This window comes from Schistocerca americana, chromosome 2 (assembly GCF_021461395.2).
Source record: "Schistocerca americana isolate TAMUIC-IGC-003095 chromosome 2, iqSchAmer2.1, whole genome shotgun sequence".
In the NCBI taxonomy this organism is placed as follows: Eukaryota; Metazoa; Arthropoda; class Insecta; order Orthoptera; family Acrididae; genus Schistocerca; species Schistocerca americana.
This window is the reverse complement of record NC_060120.1, coordinates 590,595,949-590,612,684: the sequence shown is the minus strand read 5'-3', so window position 1 is coordinate 590,612,684 and position 16,736 is coordinate 590,595,949. Positions and strand designations below refer to the sequence as shown.

Sequence of the window (16,736 nt, the reverse complement as noted above, 5' to 3'; positions counted from 1 at the left end):
AGTTGTTTACAATTTCTTCAAGACTAATATTGACATACTTTTTTTCCCTAGAGAAAAGCAATGTAGATTTCCTATGCAAGAACCTTGAGAAGAAATTTTTGACAACCCAAGCAATAACTGATATCAGGAATTTGCACAGTTACTAACTACTTTCCTGTGATTCATCAGAAATTTGGAGAGTAATTTGTTCTGTAAAGCCTGTCATGATTTTTTTCATTCAGTGAAGATGCCCCACAATGGACACCTATCCCTCCTGACCGAAACTCTTGTGTAGCGGCTAAATATGATGACATATGATACTTTGCCTTCATCAAGAATGTATTTGAAGAAAAAGAAGACTGCTTTTTCTCCACCCACATGTACCAAAGTGTCCTCCTTTTGGCCTATGAAGGAAAAGATTTGATGCACTGATGGTCTAAGTGAATCGATTACTTTAAGAAAAATGTATTATGCTTTAATGAAAACAATATTAAGTTAATAGAAATACCGTGTATTAAAAACAGAGACACTATTAAACTTTTGCTTGAGATCTCCAAGAATCTTCACTACTGCATGTGTACATTTTAAATTTAAACATTTTAGCACCTAGATTAACTGTTACTTGAATATGCTTATTCAGGGTGTATACGACCCGGGAGATCCGGGAAAAACCCGGGAATTTTTTCGTCTGGGAGAAAACCGGGAAAAACCCGGGAATTTTTTTGAACTCCGGGAATTTTTCATTGTTTTAGTTACTAGTTAAATTTTTTGGGATTTTGACTGGTAAGAACCAATACTCTAACGAAAGATATTACTGTATCCCGCTTTTGCAGAATAATACTGTAGCAACAAAACATGAAAGAGAGAAAAAAACAACGAAAATAAGACTTAAGTCGCAAAGGAAATGCGCCATAAACAACAACAAAACACTGTGCTCATACAAGCGTGTGACAACCAAAGTTTGTCAGAGGCTTTAGGAAGAATATGCAGTGCTTCCTAACAACAAATTGCCTCCGATGAGCATGACGTGACAGCTGTTTACGTTAGATTCATTTTAGCAGTTGCGGGCGGGCTCTTGCGCGTGCGCAGTTGAGTCGCGTGTGAGTAGTACCTTCTCCCGCTTCTGGCTACAGATGGGTGGCTTGGCGCCGCTATCTAAATTGCACTGGTTCGGAAATCGTAGATCCGGGGCTGATGCACAGAGCAGTCTGAGTTGTAGTGAGGAGGTGGGTAGTTTCCACGTGACCTGTGTTTACGTTTAGTGATTTTGCTGTTTCCTCTTCGGTTATTGCTCCCACATGAAATGAAACCAAAAAGGATTTCTGTGGCCGGGAGCTACCAAATGAGTTAAAATACGTTCGCATAATTACGGAAGGCTAAAAATTTGTTGTTAGTTTCAGGTTTTATTTCCACGTTTGTGACAGTCGAGCATTAATCGCCTTGCAGAACAATTAAGTTATTTTTGTCTGTTTGCTAAAGAGATCTGCCTTTTATTAATCTTTGGCACTGAGGCAGTCAATTTATTTGAAACGAAGTGTTTAATTTCACACTGTTGGCTAGTTTCAACTGTTCGCTGTGTTTCAAGTGCACGATTTCCATCTTCTAGCTCGTATGGGATTGTTGTTGTTGTTGTTGTTGTGGTCTTCAGTCCTGAGACTGGTTTGATGCAGCTCTCCATGCTACTCTATCTTGTGCAAGCTTCTTCATCTCCCAGTACCTACTGCAACCTACATCCTTCTGAATCTGCTTAGTGTATTCATCTCTTGGTCTCCCTCTACGATTTTTACCCTCCACGCTGCCCTCCAATGCTAAATTTGTGATCCCTTGATGCCTCAAAACATGTCCTACCAACCGATCCCTTCTTCTAGTCAAGTTGTGCCACAAACTTCTCTTCTCCCCAATCCTATTCAATACCTCCTCATTAGTTACGTGATCTACCCACCTTATCTTCAGCATTCTTCTGTAGCACCACATTTCGAAAGCTTCTATTCTCTTCTTGTCCACACTAGTTATCGTCCATGTTTCACTTCCATACATGGCTACACTCCATACAAATACTTTCAGAAACGACTTCCTGACACTTAAATCTATACTCGATGTTAACAAATTTCTCTTCTTCAGAAACAATTTCCTTGCCATTGCCAGTCTACATTTTATATCCTCTCTACTTCGACCATCATCAGTTATTTTACTTCCTAAATAGCAAAACTTCTTTACTACTTGAAGTGTCTCATTTCCTAATCTGATTCCCTCAGCATCTCCCCATTTAATTTGACTACATTCCATTATCCTCGTTTTGCTTTTGTTGATGTTCATCTTATATCCTCCTTTCAAGACACTGTCCATTCCGTTCAACTGCTCTTCCAAGTCTTTTGCTGTCTCTGACAGAATTACAATGTCATCGGCCAACCTCAAAGTTTTTACTTCTTCTCCATGAATTTTAATGCCTACTCCGAATTTTTCTTTTGTTTCCTTTACTGCTTGCTCAATATACAGATTGAATAACATCGGGGAGAGGCTACAACCCTGTCAAAAGCTTTCTCTAAGTCTACAAATGCTAGAAACGTAGGTTTGCCTTTTCTTAATCTTTCTTCTAAGATAAGTCGTAAGGTTAGTATTGCCTCACGTGTTCCAACATTTCTACGGAATCCAAACTGATCTTCCCCGAAGTCCGCTTCTATCAGTTTTTCCATTCGTCTGTAAAGAATTCGCGTTAGTATTTTGCAGCTGTGACTTATTAAGCTGATAGTTCCGTAATTTTCACATCTGTCAACACCTGCTTTCTTTGGGATTGGAGTTATTATATTCTTCTTGAAGTCTGAGGGTATTTCGCCTGTCTCACACATCTTGCTCACCAGATGGTAGAGTTTTGTCAGGACTGGCTCTCCCAAGGCCATCAGTAGTTCTAATGGAATGTTGTCTACTCCCGGGGCGTTGTTTCGACTCAGGTCTTTCAGTGCTCTGTCAAACTCTTCACGCAGTATCATATCTCCCATTTCGTCTTCATCTACATCCTCTTCCATTTCCATAATATTGTCCTCAAGTACATCGCCCTTGTATAAACCCTCTATATACTCCTTCCACCTTTCTGCCTTCCCTTCTTTGCTTAGAACTGGGTTGCCATCTGAGCTCTTGATATTCATACAAGTGGTTCTCTTCTCTCCAAAGGTCTCTTTAATTTTCCTGTAGGCAGTATCTATCTTACCCCTAGTGAGACAAGCCTCTACATCCTTACATTTGTCCTCTAGCTATCCCTGCTTAGCCATTTTGCACTTCCTGTCCATCTCATTTTTGAGACGTTTGTATTCCTTTTTGCCTGCTTCATTTACAGCATTTTTATATTTTCTCCTTCCATCAATTAAATTCAATATTTCTTCTGTTACCCAAGGATTTCTATTAGCCCTCGTCTTTTTACCTACTTGATCCTCTGCTGCCTTCACTACTTCATCCCTCAGAGCTACCCATTCTTCTTCTACTGTATTTCTTTCCCCCATTCCTGTCAATTGTTCCTTTATGCTCTCCCTGAAACACTCTACAACCTCTCGTTCTTTCAGTTTATCCAGGTCCCATATCCTTAAATTCCCACCTTTTTGCAGTTTCTTCAGTTTCAATCTGCAGATCATAACCAATAGATTGTGGTCAGAATCCACATCTGCCCCTGGAAATGTCTTACAATTTAAAACCTGGTTCCTAAATCTCTGTCTTACCATTATATAATCTATCTGATACCTTTTAGTATCTCCAGGATTCTTCCAGGTATACAACCGTCTTTTATGATTCTTGAACCAAGTGTTAGCTATGATTAGGTTATGCTTTGTGCAAAATTCTACAAGGTGGCTTCCTCTTTCATTTCTTCCCCCCAATCCATATTCACCTACTATGTTTACTTCTCTCCCTTTTCCTACACTCGAATTCCAGTCACCCATGACTATTAAATTTTCGTCTCCCTTCACTACCTGAATAATTTCTTTTATCTCGTCATAGATGTCATCAATTTCTTCATCATCTGCAGAGCTAGTTGGCATATAAACTTGTACTACTGTAGTAGGCATGGGCTTTGTGTCTATCTTGGCCACAACAATGCGTTCACTATGCTGTTTGTAGTAGCTAACCCGCACTCCTATTTTTTTATTCATTATTAAACCTACTCCTGCATTACCCCTATTTGATTTTGTATTTATAACCCTGTAATCACCTGACCAAACGTCTTGTTCCTCCTGCCACCGAACTTCGCTAATTCCCACTATATCTAACTTTAACCTATCCATTTCCCTTTTTTAATTTTCTAACCTACCTGCCCGATTAAGGGATCTGACATTCCACGCTCCGATCCGTAGAACGCCAGTTTTCTTTCTCCTGATAACGACATCCTCTTGAGTAGTCCCCGCCCGGAGATCCGAATGGGGGACTATTTTTCCTCCGGAATATTTTACCCAAGAGGACGCCATCATCATTTAATCATACAGTAAAGGTGCATGTCCTTGGGAAAAATTACGGCTGTAGTTTCCCCTTGCTTTCAGTCGTTCGCAGTACCGGCACAGCAAGGCCGTTTTGGTTAATGTTACAAGGCCAGATCAGTCAATCATCCAGACTGTTGCCCCTGCAACTACTGAAAAGGCTGCTGCCCCTCTTCAGGAACCACATGTCGTATGGGATTATGCCATAATAATGAACCTAACATGAGATAATAAGAGTACTGGTACTCCAGAAAATTTACATCCGAATCTGGACGTACGATTGTGCACTTTAAGCCGAATTATGCATTTTAGTATGGTTCACAAAATTCCGATGCTCTTGAAGTATCCTTTGATGTCTTGTTTCTTTTATGACATAATGTAAGATCTTTTAATGTTTTACACGTTGAACATGCGGGCCTCCTGCGTCATCGTAGCTGCGCAGGCGCAGTGACGCCTGTTATCTGGCGCTCTCTGGCAACTGCTGAAACGAACCAATTTCTAGCAGGTCACGGGAAAATATTGCGAATGATGGTTTGAAAAGTGTTACTTTGAAAGTAAATTTCCTTTTACGCAAGATGAACTATGTGCGAGAATGTATGATGAATTTCTTAGATCACAGAGCATTTGACTCTCATTCAAAAGTCAACTCTTTGAGGACGACCATCTAGAAGAATTTCGAGCCCAGAAGATCAGACATTTACGTTGTTATTAAAAATTTTACTGCCACATTTGTGTGATGTTTCTTAAAGTGTAACATGTGCAAAAAGATCAGCATTATATGTGGAAGCTTAGCTTCTCTTGCAGCTTATCAATTTTCGAGACGAATATTATTTGTGAAAGCTTTGTTTTCCTTGTAGCAACACTATGTCTATTAATTTCCACCATTAACTTTTCTTAATTGTGTGTTCACGCTACTTAAGAGTGATCTTGCTATTCCTTGACTACATCACGTGTCCTATGCTGTCATCAGCTGGCGAGATCACGTGACATGAGCTATGACTGGCTTATAAAAGCGCTTCACAATCTCGATTTCATTGCTTCGGAAGGTAACATGCAGTGTTTGGTGGAATTAGAATTTATACCTCCGTAACACGAAAAAAACGCAGCGTACGTGTTGCTGCACATCAAAGATCTTTCCAAACAGTGTCGTGGCCCCCCCCCTCGGTTTTGTTTTCTAAGTTACCGCCAAATTCGTCTGTGTAGAAAACCATAAACATTCTAAGGACTGATAAGTTTTACAGTGCCGAGGAAAAGTATGCTGTCACTTAACACGGAAAAAGTTTATTTTCAACCAGGAGAAAGTGTATTTTCAACCGGAAAATCAGGGATTTTTTTTTTTCCTTGTCCATGTATACACCCTGTTATTTGATACCCCTAAATAATTTTAATGTTAGTAATGTAAATATTTCAATTATAACTATTAGCTGTGCACTTTTATTATTTTAGCAAAACATGAGAACATGCACTAAAGTTTATCAGTCTACACAATGTGTTTTAAATGATCCTCTGAGCAGTGATATGATATACTTCAACATATAAAAGAACATTCCATGTATTCAAGACCCATGCTTTTTGTTAAGAATCGTTCATCTGAAGCAAAAAATGGCATGGTAACAGCTCAGTCTGAAAGTATTTTGCACATTTAAGAAATCATTATTTGGCCATAATGATTTCAACTGTTTTTCTATATTTGCAGAAGTTGAGCACAGTTGTTAAATTTTTTTTTTTTTTTTTTTTTTTCCTAGAAAGGTACAACCTTTGTCAGTATCTTGAAAGTTATGACAGTGCTGCATTGGAAATAGTAATACAATCCAAAGAAGAATGTTCAGCCAAGGCAGATTTAGTTGTGCATCCAGTCACAGAAAACCCATTAATATTTTTATTTTGTTAGGAAGCCTACAATCTTGGGAATTATGAGGATTGCCCAGAAAGTAATGTACTGCATTTTTTTCTCAGTCGAAAACAATGCTACGAATGCGAAACACTGTGTTTGTATTATTTGAAGTCTCCTGAGTGAATGCGCCAAGTGTCCATTACTTCTGACAGCATAGCTGCAGGAAAATTTCAAAAGGACATCTGTAGGTGATGTACATTACAAGCAATGTGCCATCATTGGATTTCTCACTGCAGAGAAAGAAACTGTTGGAAATATTCATAAACGCTTGTGCAAAGTCTATGGAGCATCTGCTGCCAACAGAAGTACAGTTAGTCCCTGGGCACCTAGGGGGAGGTCATCAGAAGGCAGTTCAGTGGATCTCCACAATTTGCAGCGGTTGGGGAGACCATCCATGGCTGTCACACCTGGCACAGCTGACCTAGCCCCCTCGCACTTCCATTTGTTTGGAACATCAAGAGATGCCATTCGTGGAAGACATTTTGAGGACGATGAGTAGTGATTAACACAGTGAAACACTGGTTCTGCCACCAGGACAAGAATTGGTACTGACAGGGCATACACCCCTTGTTTCACTCTGAAGGAAGGCCATTTAACACGGTGGAGATTACCAAATGTAGAAGTATGAATCCGGAATTTGGTTGCAATAATTACATGTCCATTGTTTGAGGCTGATAAACAATATTTTATTCAAAATAATCTCCACTGCTATTTATACATTTCTCCCATCTCTCTGGCAGGCTGTGAATGCCATGCTAAAAGAACAGATTAGAGTAGATTAGATTAGTTTTTCGTGCTGAGGAGATCCTCGTGGATGTGGAACATGTCAATTTTATTTATTTATTTTTTAAGCTGAAATAACAATACTAATAGTATGATTATATACAATACATCATTTGATTCTATTAAAAAAATCGTCAATGGAGTAGAAGTAGTTGGCCACTAGTAAGTCTTTCAGGCTCCTTTTAAACTGATCTTTATTTGTAACTAAATTTTTTATGTTTGCTGGCAAATTATTGAAGATAGTGTTCCTGAGTAGTGCACCCCTTTTTGAACTTAAGTATGTGCTATTAAGTCCTTGTGCAGATCATTTTTGTTGCTGTTATTGTATGTATGAACTGATCTGTTTGTTGGAAAAAGAGATACATTATTTAGGACAAATTTCATTAAGGAGTAAATATACTGAGAGGCAGTAGTTACTATACCCAGTTCTTTGAAGAGGTTTCTACAGGACGTCTGTGAATTTAATCCACAAATAATATGTATTACACGCTTTTGGACTCTGAAAACTTTTGTTTGACTTGAAGAGTTACCCCAAAATATTATACCATCTGACATTATGGAATGAAAGTAGGCAAAGTATGCAAGCTTTTTTCATTTTTATGTCATCTATGTCAGCTAAGACTCGAATTGCAAATACAGATTTATTAAGGCATTTCTGCAGTTCTGTGGTGTGCTCCTCCCAACTGAATTTATTATCAACTTGTAATCCCAGGAATTTAAGACTGTCAACCTCTTCTATCTGCTCTTCTTCATACTTTTATGCATATGCTAGGTGGAAACCTCTTACAGGTTCTGAAATGCATATAGTGAATCTTTTCAAAGTTTAATGTCAGTGAGTTGGCTTTAAACCATTTATTAATATCCATGAAAATATCATTAGCAGATCTTTCTAGAACTACACTCTACATACTATTTACATTCGTGAGGACGACGGTTCAATCCCGTCTCCGGCCATCCTGATTTAGGTTTTCCGTGATTTCCCTGAATTGTTTCAGGCAAATGCCGGGATGGTTCCTTTGAAAGGGCACGGCCGATTTCCTTCCCCATCCTTCCCTAACCCAAGCTTGCGCTCCGTCTCTAATGACCTCATTGTCGACGGGACGTTAAACACCACTAACCTAACCCCCTAACCTACATACTATTTATTGCAATACTTGTGTCATCTGCAAACAAAATGAACTCTGCTTCTGTCAGTGTAACTAATGAGAGATCATTAATGTACACGAGAAAAAGCAATGGCCCTAAGATGGATCCTTGTGGGACACCACATGTAATTTCTTCCCATTCTGATGATGACTGATGACTTAATTTACTAGTCCCTTGCACTGACACCCTTTGTTTCCTGTTAGCGAGGTATGACTTGAACCATTTTGCAGCACTGCCCGTGACACAATAGAATTCTAATTTGTATAAAAGTATGTTGTGGTTCACACAATCAAATGCCTTTGACAAATAACAGAAAATACCTGCTGCTTGTAATTTGTTATTTAATGAATTAAGTACGTTTTCACTATAGGTGTAAATAGCCTTCTCGATATCGGAACCCTTCAGATATCCAAATTGTGTTCTTGATAATATGTTATTTGTGGTCAGATGGTTGAGAAGCTGCCTGTACATTACTTTTTCTACAATTTTTGAGAATGTTGGCAAAAGTGAAATCGGTCTGTAGTTTGATGGTATCTCTTTATCCCCTTTCTAGAATAGATGCTTAACATCTGCATATTTTAGCCAGTCATGAAATGTCCCAGTTATAATTGACTGGTTACACAAGTAAATTAGAATTGTACTAAACTCACAAGAACATGCCTTAATTAACTTTGTTGATATTTCATCGTAACCACTACAACGCTTTGTTTTTAAAGATTTTATTATGGAAGTTATTTCTTTTGGTGAAGTGAGTGACATATTCATGTACCTGAAGCTATTTTTAAAGGCTAGTTTCAGATATTCAAGGGCATTCTTTACTGATCCTGACAATCCCATTCTATCAGTAATGGATATAAAGTACTTGTTAAATAGATTTGCCACACTATGCCCATCCGTTACTAATGTGTCATCTGCCCTTAATGCTATTTGCTCCTGTTCCTTTCTGGTTCTACCAGTCTCCTCTTTCACTATATCTCATATTATTTTTATTTTGTTCCCTGACATTGCTATCTTCTTCTCGTAGTGCATTTGTTAAGATGTCTGAATTACTTTTTTTAATGTGATTCTTCAACTTCTCCCAGCGTATTTCTTGCTCGAACAGTCCACGGGTGTACTGCCGGTCCATAGTGTCCAACGGGCACAGTATTTCGTCGATCAGACGTTTCGCCATCATCAGGTGTGCTGACGAGCTGAGCTCCTGAGGGCGGGCAGCAGTCCTGAATCCCCTTCCCCCCCAAGGCGTTCTCTCTGCACCCATGGCCGCACTTCGGCGGCCGCTGAGAGGCTGGCGTCGGCATCTGTGGTGGCGTCGGTGTAACTGCCTCGTCCGCCATGGTCACTCGTTCATTTTCTTTGCTGAGCCTCTTTTTAATTAGACTCAGTGCTGGTTCCCATGCCTTGCTGGGGTTATAGCTGCAATCTCTGTAGATGAGTTCGTCACTGGTACGAATTTTGATAGCCTCTCTAATGAAGCTGTCCCAGTATTTAGATGTCTGTGACAAGACCCTGGTATGTTGGTAGTCCATTTCGTGATTTTCGGACAAACAGCGCTCTGTGACTGGCCGACTTGTTGGGGTAGATAAGTCGAGTGTGCCTCTGATGTTCTCGGCAACGATCTTCGGTGGTGCGCACTGTCTGTCCAAGGTAAGTCTTCCCACACTCACAGGGAATCTGGTATATGCCGGCCTCCACGAACTGAGATCATCTTTGACACTTCCCAGTAATGCTCATGTTTTATTGGGTGGGCAAAAGACAGTTCCTACTCGGTGTTTCCTTAATATTCGTCCTATTTTCCCCAAGATTCGAGTAAATACGGTAGTTGACGTGCAAAATATCATGAAGAGGGTGAATGGGGTTCTTGTTAAGTCAGACTCTTTTATACTGACGTTCAATAGCACGAAACTCTCTGAGCATATTAAGACAGGTTTCCTTCGCTTAAGTGTGCGGCCTTATGTACCCAATGCAATGCAATGTGATGTTTCAAATGCCAGTGCTTTGGGCATATTACTCTCAGGTGTCGTGGAGAAGTTACTTGTGACAAGTATGGTCAGGCCACCCATGAAGATGTCCATTGTGTGTCTCTATTGAAGTGTGTAAATTGTTCTGGACCTCACCCCGTTTGGAGTAGGGACTGCAGCGTGTATCTGCAAGAACGGAAGACACAGGAGCTTAAAACTATTAAGCGCATTCCCTATAATGAGGCAAAAAAGCTCTATAAAGTCATGCTGCCCCCATGTTTTGCTAATTCCTTCACTTCAGTTGTTAAACAGCCCACACAGAAAGCTGACGCTGCTACACAAATGGAGGCTGCTAGTGTTGGCACTAATATCTGCATGTGTCCATGCACTTGCGCTGCTGCAGCCGTTTCTACGCCTGTCCCTCCCCCGAGAACACCTGAGAAAGATGTGGTTGCTGACATTGTAGAGCTTCCTGCCCCTCCAAAGGTTCCATCTGATACACTGTCCAATGTTGCCACACCTGCAACCACAACTGTGGCTGCAAAGTCTACCCAGGGAAAAAAATCGAAGGCAAAATGTCAACCATCGGTGGAATCAGGCAGAAAACAACCTGACGATGTCGACATTGACCTCTGACGTCTTTGTCGATTATTCTTTAGAGGCTATGGAGCTTGATGTCAGATTGGGGCAACCATCTCGCTCCAAAACTGACCCTCCACCCATTGTGGCTTCCCCTCCCCGTCAGAAAGTCAGGATGAAAGTACTACCCCCTGATAGATGGCTCCCATTATACAGTGGAACATGAATGGATTCAGGACACACATGGAGGAACTGAAACTCCTAGTGCAGCAACGCCATCTGTGCGTGCGTTTTCTGCAAACACATTTCAAAGCATCTGATGCCCCTGCACTGCGGGGCTATACGCTATATTACAAGGATGACCTGACTGGGGAAAGAGCCAAGGGAGGGGTTGCTGTGTTTGTCAATAATGGACACCACTCCTCTGCTCTTCTCCTGGATACCGACCTGGAAGCAGTTGCAGTTGAAATTTCTGCACGTCAGAGGCTTACAGTTTGTTCCCTTTATTTCCCTTACTGGATGCATTAGACTCTGAGGCTCTCACAGATCTTATCACACAACTCACCTGACCATTTCCCCTACTGGGTGACTTCAATACCAACCATGTCCTGTGGGGCTCAACATCTACTTTGCCTTGGGGTTGAGTTTTGGAGAGCCTCCTGGCATCTCGAGAGCTGCGCCTCCTAAACGCTGGTGCTCTGACTCATTGCTGCACTGCTACTGGGTCATTCTCAGCCATCAACCTATCTTTCTGCTCTCCACCCCTTGCTGACTCTGGTCACAGGGAGGTCATTGACGACCATCATTCCAGCGACCACTTCCCCATCTGCCTTCAGCTACTCTATGTTGTGTTGCTGCAACAGAAGTCACCAACATGGCTGATCAGTGAGGCTAACTAGATGCTGTTCAGCCAGTTGCATGCGTTTGAACACCGTGACAGCATCCAGAAATGGGTGGATCACATCATGTATGTGATCCATTACGCTACTGATCTATCCACACTAAAGTCTTTCAGCCCTCTTCAGAAGCAGCCTGTCCCTTGGTGGACAGAAGACTGCCATTTAGCTATCCGGTACAGACATGCGGCTCTTCGAGGTTTTAATGCTGCCCAACAGCGGACAATCTCGTAACCTTTTGAATCATGAAAGCCAAGGCTCGCCATGTCATTAAAGAGAGCAAAAAGCAGTCGTGGCATGAGTTTATGAATTCCATCAATCGTTCCTCTTGTTGCTCAAAGGTACGGGAAGCCATCTGGAAGATTTCCGGTAAACACAACTGTTTACTAATAGCTGCAATGCTGAACCAGGGGTGCCTCCAAACAACAACTAGAAACATTACTCAGATGCTGGCCGAGCATTTTGAACAAACCACTGCCACTGCAAGCCAGGATCCAGCATTTTATCACTACCGTGCAACTGTCGAGAGGGAAAGGTTGGACACTAGGTCAAACAGTTCTGAGGCGTACAACTCCCCGTTCTCCATGTGGGAGCTCGAATTGGCACTGAATGAGACTTCTGACACTGCACCCATGTTTTAATCTAATATGGTAGACAGGCATCTTCCCCAACTCATGGAGGGAGGCAATTCTCATCCCTCTCCTCAAACCAGGAAAGGACCGCACATGTCCCAGTAGTTATTGGAGTATCGCCTTGATGAGCTGTGTCAGAAAGACCCTGGAACAAATGGTTAACCATCGTCTGGTCTGGCTGTTCGAGACCAGGCAACTCTTTAGCCGCTCTCAGTGTGGCTTCCAGAAATTTCGGTCCACGGTCGACAACGTGACCCTCCTAGAGGTGGCTATTCAGCAGGCATTCCTCTGTCAGCATCACTGTATCAGCATCGGCATCACTGTATCAGCATATTCTTTGATATCAGTAAGGCAAACTATACTACTTGGAGAGAATGTATTCTCACACAACTGTATCAGTGGGGCTTTCGTGGCCACCTCCCCATTTTCATTCGATCTTTCCTGTCTCAGCAGTTTTTTCAGACCTGAGTTGGTGACATACTGTCTGATCAGTTTGAGCAGGAGAATGGTGTCCCCCAGGGTAGTGTTTTAGTTCATTCTAATCATTCTCGTTGTCCTTTTAACTTGCCTGCCTTGCATATGGGGGACACTATCTTACATTTTAGAGACACTGTGCGGTTTCTGGGGCTCAGTTTTGACTCCAGATTGTCATGGTTGCCACATCTGCAAGACTTGAAAGCCAGAACCCTGAAGGCACTGAACATCCTCAAGTGCCTCAGCCACAGGTCTTGGGGAGCGGACAGGGTGCGACTCCTCCAATTTTATCAGGCTTTTGTGCATTCGCGGCTGGACTACGGGTGCATGGTGTATGGGCCAGTGAGGTCATCTTACTTGCGGATCCTTGACGCTGTCCACCGCGCGGGGATTCGACTGGCCATGGGTGCTTATCGGACCAGTCTCATACCCAGCCTCTGTGCTGAAGCCGGGGAACCGCCACTTACCATCCAACGGCAGCTCCAGCTTCTGCTGGTGCACCAGTCTTGTAAGTTTTTTGCAGCTCCAACATCACCCACTCACCACATTGTTGCTCATCCGCCTCTGGACCGTCCCCCCCCCCCCTCCCCCGCCTCCCTCCCTCCCACATCCCCCCCTGTCCCCGAGCCACAATACCATTTTGTATCCTCGCGCAATGTGTGTTGGAGCTCCTCGGTGTGGATCCCGTACAGCCCCAAATCCAGGGTTTTAGCCACCTGCCACCCTGGTTACTGGAGAGGCCCAGAGTGATTTTAGATTTGGTGCAGTACAAGAGAGATTGCACTCCTGCCACCATTTTTAATGCAACATTTTCTGTCATTTTATCTGACCACCACGACTATGTAGCTGTTTTTACAGATGGGTCATAACGGGAGGATTCCGTTGGTTGCACTGTTGTTTTTCCAGATCATGTCCTCAGGGTCCGACTACCTCAAGCGTTTACTGTCTTTGATGCAGAATTGTCTGCGATCTCGCGGGCACTGGAGTAGATGAGATGCCCTTCCTGTCCTAAATTTCTTGTCTGTTCCAACTCACTAAGTGCCCTTCACTCATTACAAAGTTTGTATCCTGCAGATAAAATAGTCCAGACCATCCAGGATGCCCTCCTCTAACTAAAACGACTTTGGAAGTAGGTGGCATTCTGGTGGATTCCAGGGCACGTCGGCATTGCTGGAAATGAAAGGGCAGATCTCGCAGCCAAGGAGGCGTGTCTCGATCCACAAGTCTTTCAGTATCCCATCCCCCTGCACGCACTCACCTCGCTGTTGAGCTCACGAGTCATGCATCAGTGGGAGGATGAGTGGCTTCTTGCTCCAGCGAGAGGACCACCCCCCCCCCCCCCCCCCTTCAATGTGTGGTGCTTGTGTCGTCCAGGTCGCTGTGCGCCACTTTTTATTGGATTGCGTTTTATTTTCTGACCAGTGGGCCGCGGCTGACTTGCCGGCGGATCTGCCATCTCTTTTAGGAAATACTCAAAGGAATATGGTTAAAGAGGGTCTTAATTTGTACACAGGGTGACTGGCTCGCCTGTATTTTATGTAAGGGGCCGGCCAATGACAATTTCCTATGGTTCCTTTCTCATTTTCCTTACATTCTATTTTCTTTGCGTGTATGCTTCCATTATACTAAGTTTGTCCACATTTGTTTCTTTTAATGTGTGTCAGGGCCCTGATGACCTCGACATCGAGTGCCCGTAAGCCCAACACACATACACATCTTGAAAACCACATTGAAAACCTAATGTCCGGTTGGAGCCTACCTCACTGTGAATCTGGATATACGAATGTGCACTTACGTCTCAATTATGCATTTTTAGTGTGGTTTATGAAATTCTGATGCTCTTGGAATATCCTCTGATGTCCTGTTTCTTTTATGACATAATGTAAAATCAGTGCTTTATACATATGAACACATGGGTTTCCTACATCATCGTAGCTGCGCATGCACAGTAATACCTGTTTTTCGGCACTCTCTGGCTATTGCTGAAATGTACCCATTTCTAGCAGGTCTTGGGAAAATATTTTGAACCGTTACTTTCAAAGCAAATTACCTTTCATGCAAGATGAATTACGTTACATTTGAGAATTTCTTAAATCACAGAGCGTTTAATTATCATTTAAAACTTAACACTTTGAGGACCAGCCACTTGGAAAAAATTTCGAGCCCAGAAGGCCAGACATTTACGTCATTATTTTAAATTTTACTGGCACATTTGTGTAATATACCTTCATGTGTAACACACACAAAAGGGACCTATATTATATGTGAAAGCTTAGCTAAATCTTTGAGACCAATATTATATATGAAATCTTAGCTTATCTTGTAGCTGCACTGTGCATATTAATTTAAACCATTAACTTTTTCTATTTGTGTGTTTGCGCTACTTAGCAGTGATTTTTTTTTTTTTTTGACAACTACACATTGCCATATTTTCAAAATGGGTTGACGTATTTTAATCAAATTGGATATTTTCTTAATCTATATGTAAGCTACGTCTGTGCCAAGTTTCATCAAAATCTGAGATGGTGAGCTAAAATTCATGTTAAAATAGTGTTGTAAATAGTCTTCACGGGTTTGGTGCCAGATGATGTGCAAACTCCACAATATTTCCTCGGAGCAGCTGTCCGACATCTTCAGGAGGTTAAACCTTGCTGGCAGCTGGGTACAACTGACAGTATCTGCATGTCGGCCCCGGCATATAGCACAGGTGTGCAGAGAACGCACAGCTGCGGAGATCACGCATGAGCAATGATTTGCAGATAGGTGGCACCATACTCAAACATGCTCTACCTAAAATCGCAGAGCAGCCCACCTGCACACCTGCACGTGAACTGTACACTGTGTTTACTAACAGTGCAGCCACATGTTACTTACTAAAAAACCATACTAGACCAATGTTATGATAGGTCTGTTATCGAAAAATCTTGTTTCCTTGTCCTGATTTAATAGCAGCCACTGCAAGGTTCCAGGCTGTGCTCAGTTAAAATCCTGCATCCCTGTTGATGAGATTATCAGCTGTACAGATATGTATTTCTTCCTTAATGATGCAGTCACAGAAAGATGATGCCAGGGACAAAACTTCAGTCTTTTCATAAATCATGGTATGTCCTGTATTCAGACAGTGTTCTGCGATTGCCGACTTCTCCGGTTGATGGAGGCATGTATGATACTGTTGTTCATCGCAGCATTCTTGTACTGTTTGACATGTCTGGCCTATATATGCTGCCCCACGCTGACAAGTAATCTTATACACACCACGTTTCCCCGGGCCAAGAATCATCCTTAACTGAAACCAACAGGTTCCTCAGTTGTGCAGATGGTCGAAAACCACACGTAATGTCATATCTTTTGAGGACTCTTCAGATTCTTGAATACGAGGCACCAAAATATGACAAGAAGGTGGAAGTGGTGGGTGTCTTTGTATCTTCAATCTGCTCCATGGACTGAACTCGCTTGGGCCTGAATACATTACGTATATGTCTCTCAGAATAAATGTTTTGTCGAAACACTGTCTTCAAATGTTGTGTCTCATTCAACAGGCTTTCAGTATCAGATACCAAACACGGTCTATGAACTAATGTATGTTATGCACTACTGCATTGTGCAGAGTGATGGCAGCTGGTGGCCTGCAAATATAGATCTGTATGCTTTGGCTTGCAGTAGAGACTGTGTCAAGGTTCCATCTGCTTTCCATCATACCAAAACATAAAGAAAAAGTAAAGTAGCATATTTTTCCACTTCCGTTGTGAAGTTTATATTCGGATGGAGCAAATTTAAATTCTGAAGAAATGTAGGTACAGTATCAAGTCCCTGTGGCCACAGCAGAAATGTATCATTCACATACCACAGAAAACAAGAAAAGTATGCATGATTTCGGCGTCTGTGCGTTCTTCGCACATGTGTTCTGTATACAGGGGTGTCGACGTGCGGATACAGTC

The 16,736-nt window shown here is 42.1% G+C and overlaps 1 protein-coding gene across 1 annotated transcript in view; it reads left to right on the top strand.

Moving 5' to 3' along the window:
• The window catches only part of LOC124591436, a 312,247-nt gene that overhangs the window by 282,961 nt on the left and 12,550 nt on the right, over positions 1 to 16,736 (top strand). The window lies entirely within an intron of this gene.